This window comes from Tetrao urogallus (assembly GCF_951394365.1).
Source record: "Tetrao urogallus genome assembly, chromosome: 7".
Lineage (NCBI taxonomy): Eukaryota > Metazoa > Chordata > Aves > Galliformes > Phasianidae > Tetrao > Tetrao urogallus.
In genome coordinates, this window is record NC_136820.1 from 21,145,853 (window position 1) to 21,153,578 (window position 7,726).

Consider the following 7,726-nt stretch of genomic DNA (forward strand, 5'->3'; position numbering starts at 1 on the left):
AGGTGGTTAGTCGTATGATTCTACTTCTAAGACAGCAAACTAGTCGTGCACATTTCATGATATTCCTTCAACTTGTTGAAGTAGCTGCAGCAGTCCATGGGTGTTTGTCTTCAGCTGAGTCTGAGTGTAAATGAATGTACCATGCTTTCTCATGTTCTTCAGTTTGTTGAATGACACTGTTTTGTTTTTGCATTGTAGTATTTCACCTTCTCACAGTGAAATGTCTTCTGAACTGTACATGAAAATTTACATTCCTACTGTACAAACTATCGACTTGTTTAGTGTTTAATACTTTGGCCAGTAAAATAAACTGGTAGTTTTTGAAATTATATGCTTTTGTAAGTACTTCATACAGCAGAAAACTTGCCTGTATTGTTACTGGTTTTTTTTTGTTTGTTTGTTTTTTGTTTTTTGGTTTTTTTTTAATTATTATTAGACTTTGTTGAAATACACATTTGATACTAATGTGTTTGTTTCACATTGACCAGCATGTCTGGACTAACATAAGTAACAATAGAGTGAGGCAATAGAAGGGTTTTTCAGGCAGCTGGAGAACTGCAAGCACATACTGAATGTAGAGTTCTTCCTTTCCTTGACCTTTGTGTTGGATATGATGAGAAATAACCTGCAGAACTCCCAGCTGCCACCTGATTTCCTCTTGTGGGGTTGTGTTTAACAATATCATGGAAACACAGTAATTAAAATTGAAATAAAAACGAGAATAGGAAGATAAAATTGCAATTGGCAAATGTGACTGCACTGATTATGAGTTAGCACTGAGGAACTAGAACTACCATGTAATTCTCTTGGTTTGGATTCATTTAATTCATGACTGTGTCAGAGTAGATAGTATTTCAAACCAGGTGTTTATGTCAAAGGCATCCCTTATATCTGGGAGATGTAGCCACCTCAGCTGCAAGTCATGCCAGTCCTGAAGCATCTAAAATGCCATTGAGTGTAGATACATAACATGACTGGGATGCTGTTAAGTCAATAAAGTTAGTTTATCCTTTTATTTTATACAAATAATGATTCTAGTTGTGGTCTCACTTGAAGCTGAAACAGAAACTCATGTTGGTACGACCAGGATTACATTGAGTCTTCATGTTTCCTTTAGAAAGTGAAGGGAAATTTTCTTGGTACCAGAGTCTGCTGCTTCCATAGGTGTGTGTCCTTGTAAGTACGTGTGCTTAAGTCTCTGGGGTGACACAGGCAATAAGCATGTCTTAGTGAACAGTCATCACTCCTTGATGCTGGCAGAGTCTCAACAATTTCTTTACTAATGAAAATAATGTAACTTCCAGCTGTGCTGCTTTCTTCAAAAGTATGCAAAAAATGCAGTGGGGGAAGGAAGGCAGAATTATTTGTTGTCTGAATGTCTGCAGTGTGTTCCAGAAGATGTGCTGCACTGCTTCCAACGCAGAATTGAAGGGAAGGTGGGGCCAGAAACAAAGCTATTAATTCTTTCTTGTTCTGAAATATTGAAAGCCTCATTTTTTTTTTTAGCATTATCTGATCATTTTAGACTGAAAGAAAAGTATACTAAACAAGCAGGGTTTTTTCTTTTTTTTTCTTTTTTTTAAAAAAATATATATGTATATACTAAAGAAGCAGTTTTTTCCTATTTTCTGGCTATTCTATCATTATATATTGTAGTCTACCCGGTAGTAGGTAGTTCTGATGAATGCACTCCAAATGTCACACATAGTTGCAACATTCTGCAGGGAAAAAATGTTATGTGGGAGTGAATCATCTCCAATTATAATGACAGAAGTTGTTGAATGCTGACATTTACAACTGACCTCATTGTTTTGAATCGGAGGAAACTGTTGCCAATGACAACTTTGAACAGCAACATTTTCAAAACTCTTAAAAGCTGAGTAGAATTGTTTTTGTTTAGAAAATCTGTAGCACTTGTGCAAAAACTGTATGGCCTCCAACCACTTGATCTAGAACCTTTCTGAGTAGGTCTGTGGTCTATGAGGATTTTAGAAATTTCTAAGTGAATTATTTGACAACTTTTCTCAGTGTTTGAGGCTTACATTGCTGCATATATACGTGTGTATAATTCTGTTTAATTCTGTAATTCTAAAACAGCAAACTAGATGTGCACACTTCACAGTGTCTGCTGAAACCAGCAGGATGACTGCAGCTGGATGCTTCTTCACCTGAGGGTCTGAGTCTGAACGTGCCACACTTCCTCAGTTTTTGGTTTGCTGAGTGATGTTTTGCTTTAGCAATTTTTAGTAAAGGTTTTAACCTTACAGTGTTTTCTGAATTGTACAAGAAAATTTACATTCCTATTGTATCAACTAAAGACTTGTTTTGTTTGGTGTTTAATACTTTGGCCAGTAAAATAAACTGGTGGATTTTGAAGTTGGTGCTTTCATAAGTACTTAATACAGCAGGAAAAGTCGCCTTTCTGTTTCTACAGGCTTTGTTGAAGTACACTGTGACATATTCAGCTTTTTCGTTACATGTGTGTAGAAGCCCTGGTAAGGTTGCCTTCCTTCCTTTCAACATGCCAAACAGCTGTCCTGCACACAGCATGGGCTCTATGAAAGCAGGCAAGTCACCCAGCCCAACCCACCTGGCTGAGAAGTGCTGCCCCTCAGGTGCCTGCAAGCAGGTGAGTTGTAGCCAGAAACGTGGCCATCCTTGTCACTGATGCGGTGCTGTTTGGGCAGCTCTGTGATAACCTTAATATAGCAGCATTTTGATACACAACTGCTCTGTATCTTCATTAGATCTTCTGTTCAGCAGTTCTCACTATTTCTGTGTTTGAAGCGCCACCAATCCTGGAGGTCAGTTGTACCAAGTCTCTTGGGAATGATATGTTTGTAAAACTCTGGAAGTAATGTGGTGGTTTTTGTGCTGCTCAGCCAGAAAGTGTATCACTTCTCCAGCTTTGACAGTACAGAAGTAGTGCTTAGGTTCCTTTTTCAGAAAAACCACAGCATGGCTGAGGCTGGAGATCATCTCATCCACCTCCTTTGCCTCGAGCTTAAAGCCACGTGCAGTTTGGTTCTGTGCTCACTGCCCCTTGCGCTGCCCCTGGGCACTGCATGAAGACTGGATTTCCTAGCCCTACCTGTGCACGCTCAAAGAGTCTCTCTGTAATCCTCCTTGGTCTCCTGCTTCCACCTCTTGTGTGCTTCCTTTTCATAGGTAAGTAGAACTGAGAGCCCCATGTCTGTGCATACAGGCCTGCTGACTCTGCTTGACTTCCAGTGTGTTGGGATGGGCCAGTTTGTGAGCCTGGGGGAGCCCCCAGCTCTGCTGGGTCCCACTGCCCTTCAGGATGGCCTTCCTGTCTCCCAACAGACAAGGTGTGTTTGCAGGTGAGGGGTTGCATTTTGTACAAAGTTCCTTAACCTACCATTACAAATGTGGTCTCCGGTGCAACGCCGTAGAGGAACCTGCATGAATGGAAGAGCTTGTCTAAATAGCAGCTGTGAGAATCTTATGTTTTGGGAACAATGTTCATTTTCTTTTTTTTTTTTAAATCCCAAATCCTTAACCTGTTGATTCAAATGGTCAAAACACAAATTACCTTTGTATGAGTAGATGAGAAAGGAAATCTCAGATTCTTAACAGTTCGCTTGGTATGGAAAGGGTTTAGCCAGGGATTCCTAGCCAGGAATTTTGGTTTCTGAAGTGTAGGGGTTGAACTTGGGTCTGTGACTGTCTCAGGAGAGTGTAATATTTGCTATTTCAGTGACAGTGAGTGAAAGGGAATGCTTAGGATGGGCTCTTAACGTGGTTTCAAGTAGGAATAGTTACTGATTAGTGGAAGAGAATTTGAATCTCCTTTTCCCAAAATGTGGCAGGAAGTACAAAAGAAAATAGTGGTAACTCCAAAGCACAGCTCTTAGCTGGGGGGGAAATAGAACAGAGAGCCTCTTTGTAGGGCACTGTGGAGTGGAAGGGGAACCTGCAGGTAGCGCAAGCGTTGAGAATTTGGAATGGTATTTGTATAGACTTTACAGCTGGCCGCCTGCATTTAATTTGGATGCTTTTTATATTCAGTGTTAATTTGGCTCTGTATTAAAGGGAACTTCAGCACACTCGTGTTCTCTCACCCGGCGGCTGCCGGGTAATAACAGCTGCCAGTTCTGGCTGACGGGAGCGTGCCCCTGTGACTGGGGCAACCGCTGTGGCACGAGCCTCTCTGCTGCAGGTGTTGCTTCATTGACTCTGAAATGAGGGCAAGTTTAATTGGCTGTTACCCTGAATTTCCTGGGACATTGCTGAACGTAATGGTGCAGCAGGTCTGGTGGAAGCAGGGCTGAGTCACACAGACAAGCCCAGCAGTTGTTAGTGCTGTAGTGCTGACTAAGGCCGATGCTCCTGGCTGCAGCTTCTCAGGCTGAAGTGTGATGGTGGATTTCTGTAGTGTGAGGATGTTCCTGTTGGACAGGACCTCGCTGCACAGGGCCAAAATACACTCAAACAAGTGTTTGGATCAATCATTTTAGCATAGCCCTGAGTAATGCCAGCAGTTGGCCCATTTTCACTACGGGCCTCAGGTAGAAGTCCAGGAGGAATACACCTGACTCACTGGTGCTGCAGGTCTTGAGGCAGCGATTCACTGGAAATAACAGAGATGGTACTGGGGGCCCACAATTCAGCTGAATCGGTTTGGATTTTTTGAGTAAGTGTGAAATAGCAGCACTCCTGAACACCTAAAGCAGGGATGGAGGGTAGAACTGGAGCACAGATCTCTTTACTGCATTCTTATTTCTGCCATTCTTTAGTCAGAATCCCACTTAAAAATATCTAATACCTTCAGCTGCTTTGAGGTTTAAATGTAGAATAGCATCAAGGATGTGAGTGTATCTCTGTAACTGAGTGACAGCTATTCAGCTCTAGCTCAATCCTCTGACAAATGTAAGGTTTTTCATTTGCTGTTCAGTCTGCAAAAGAGCTTCTCACCTGCCTTGCAGGCTGCCTTTGTAACTTGAAATGCCTTCAGTTGTGTGAGCTCTTGTTTTTGTGCTGCTAGTTCAGGAAACCTCACTACAGAAGCATTGTCACTGACCCTAATATGAACCTGACTTCTTCCTGTGCCTTGGGGTGGGCAGAGTTCTGCATGGAGGAAAGGCAGGAGGCTGCAGGCAGCAACATGGTCTGGAACGGGTGAGTTTAGAGGTCCAGGATGGGACCCACAATTGAGCCCTAGCAGTGCTCCTGAACCACTGCGCTTTGGTCTCTCAGTGATTACTCCACTGCTTGGCATCATCACACCAAAGCAAAGGTGTGTAGAGATAAATAGCTTGAAGAAAGGACTGGGTGATGGTGTTGTGTAGCATCCACTGCTATCACCTGTCTTTTTTCCAGAGGTTGGCATAGGGGATGCAGGCAGGAGCATGCTCTCAGTGAGTGACAGAGTGTTTTTTGTGCCTTCAGAGGAGCATTGGGTGAAGCTGCCGTGCTGCCTGCGAGCACAAAAGAGTTTTGACGCACTCTGGTAATGCTGAGATGAATAACTTCTTAAGTATGCCAACAAAATGAGTTACTAGGTAGATCCAAGGCAGTTGATGCCATAATTTAATTCTAGGCAGAAAGACAGTGCCTCAGGTGGAAGGATATTCTATTTCAAGATATTAAACAGCTTTAATATATGTTGACATTCAGCGCCACACTCGTAATCCCTGTAATTACTCCTTCCTCCTCTATGAAAAGCTGGCATGGTACTGCTCAGCACTGAGGGACAGTTTTGTTTCATGCCTGAAAGAAAGAAGACATTGCATAAAGCACACTATGTGCTGAGCTGTGGGGAAATAGGTGACTGGAGAACAAAACAGGAGCTGTAAGAGCAGCTCTGTCTGGTTCGTTTCCTCCGTATCTGTCTCTGCAGGCAGCTCTGAATGAATGAAGAAGCTGAGCAAAACGAGACACAAAGAGGAGAACTCTGCTACCGTGAACCCCAGCAGACTGCAGCACGGGCAGCCCCTTTCCGTTGTGCTTTGTGCTGTGTCTGTTTGCTGGGGGCACCCTGGGCATTGGGGAGTGCTGTGGGAACCAACAGGGAATCAGTGTGCGGTGGCTGCAGGCAGTGCCCTGGCTCTGTTCTGCTCTGTGTGTGTTTGAGCATTGATGGTTTTCTTGATGGAAGACAAATTCTATCAATAAGTGTAGATCCTTATCTCTTCTGGAAGTTGTTGAACAAAATATTCCTAGGAAAAAAAAAAAATAACGAAAAGAACAGAAGGGGAGGAGCAGGAAAGGAAGCTGAGATCAGCAAATGCAGGAAAATGTTTTCCAGGAGATTGTCATTGCCACCCAGTGGTCGCTCAGTCCAGCAATGCGCGTCCAAAGGCTGAAGCGTGGCACTCAGTACATCGCTCAGTGCTGCACCTGCTGTACTCAGGGGTACAGAGAGGTTGGGCACTGCATGTCCAAGTGTGCCCCATTTTGCAATGTGTGCCTCAGGGGGACCTCAGGACTTCAGAGGGGTGGCCGGGTTGCAGCCGACCCTTGTGCCATTGAGGAAAAACTCCATGAATCACAAGGTCAGGGGCTCATCTCCTGTCAGCTTTTAATTATCACAATGGATTAGATTTCCATGACCCTTCAGCTGTAACAGAAGCCTCCATGCTATCTGCTGTGCTGTGAGGACGTGCTTGCAGGCAGCTTTCATTTACTTATTAATTGCAGCTTTTCTTACTGGGCCTGCACTGTGAAGCAGGACAGCAGGGCTGGACACTTAGTTTATTAATGACTTTAAGCTAAAGTGGGGAGATTTAGGTGAGATGTTATATAGTACATGACTGAATTATCTCAAAAAGAACAACAACAAAAAACCCCAATAACTGCATGGAATTATATAAAATCATAGAATGGCCTGGGTTGAAAAGGACCACAATGCTCATCTAGCTTAGCCCCCCTGCTGTGTGCAGGATCGTCAACCACCAGACCAGGCTGCCCAGAGCCACATGCAGCCTGGCCTTGAATGCCTCCAGGGATGAGGCATCCACAACCCCCTTGGGCAACCTGTTCCAGTGTGTCAACACTCTCTGAGTGAAAAGCTTTCTCCTAATACCTAACCTAAATCTCCCCGTCTTAGTTTATCATAGAATCATAGAATGGCGTGGGTTGAAAAGGATCATAATGATCATCCTAGTTTCAACCCCCCTGCCACGGACAGCATTGCCAACCGCTAGACCAAAAAAAAAAAAAAAAAAAAAAAAAAAAAAAACAAAACAAAACAAAACAATTAAAACCATTCCCCCTTGTCCTATCATTATCTATCATTGTAAAAAGTCATTCCCTCTCTTGTTTATAAGCTCCCTTCAAATATTGGAGGATTACAGTGAGGTCTGCCCAGAGCCTTCTCTTCTCCAAGCTAAACAAAGGCCTGTTCCCTTAAGCACTCTTCACCGGAGAGGAGCTCCATCCCTCTGATCATCTTGGTGGCCCTCCTAATATATGACAAAAGGGAAATGATGGTTAGCTACTTAAAATTGACAAATTTTAACTTTTTATAAGTTGATCCATTACATTTGTGGGATTCTTCTTTTGCTGTCATACTGCTCAGTGTTAATGACAGCAATTACAGAGCATAAGAGAAGGAAACTCGTCTAAAACACATCGTGTCTACTGCATGCGGATGGCTGCTCTGCTGCCTGTCCTTTCCTGGTGCCCACCAATGTGAATAAGTGTGTGTAGACGTGTGGCCATGCAGCTCACTTTGGTTGGCTCCGTTCTGGATGCCACACATAAA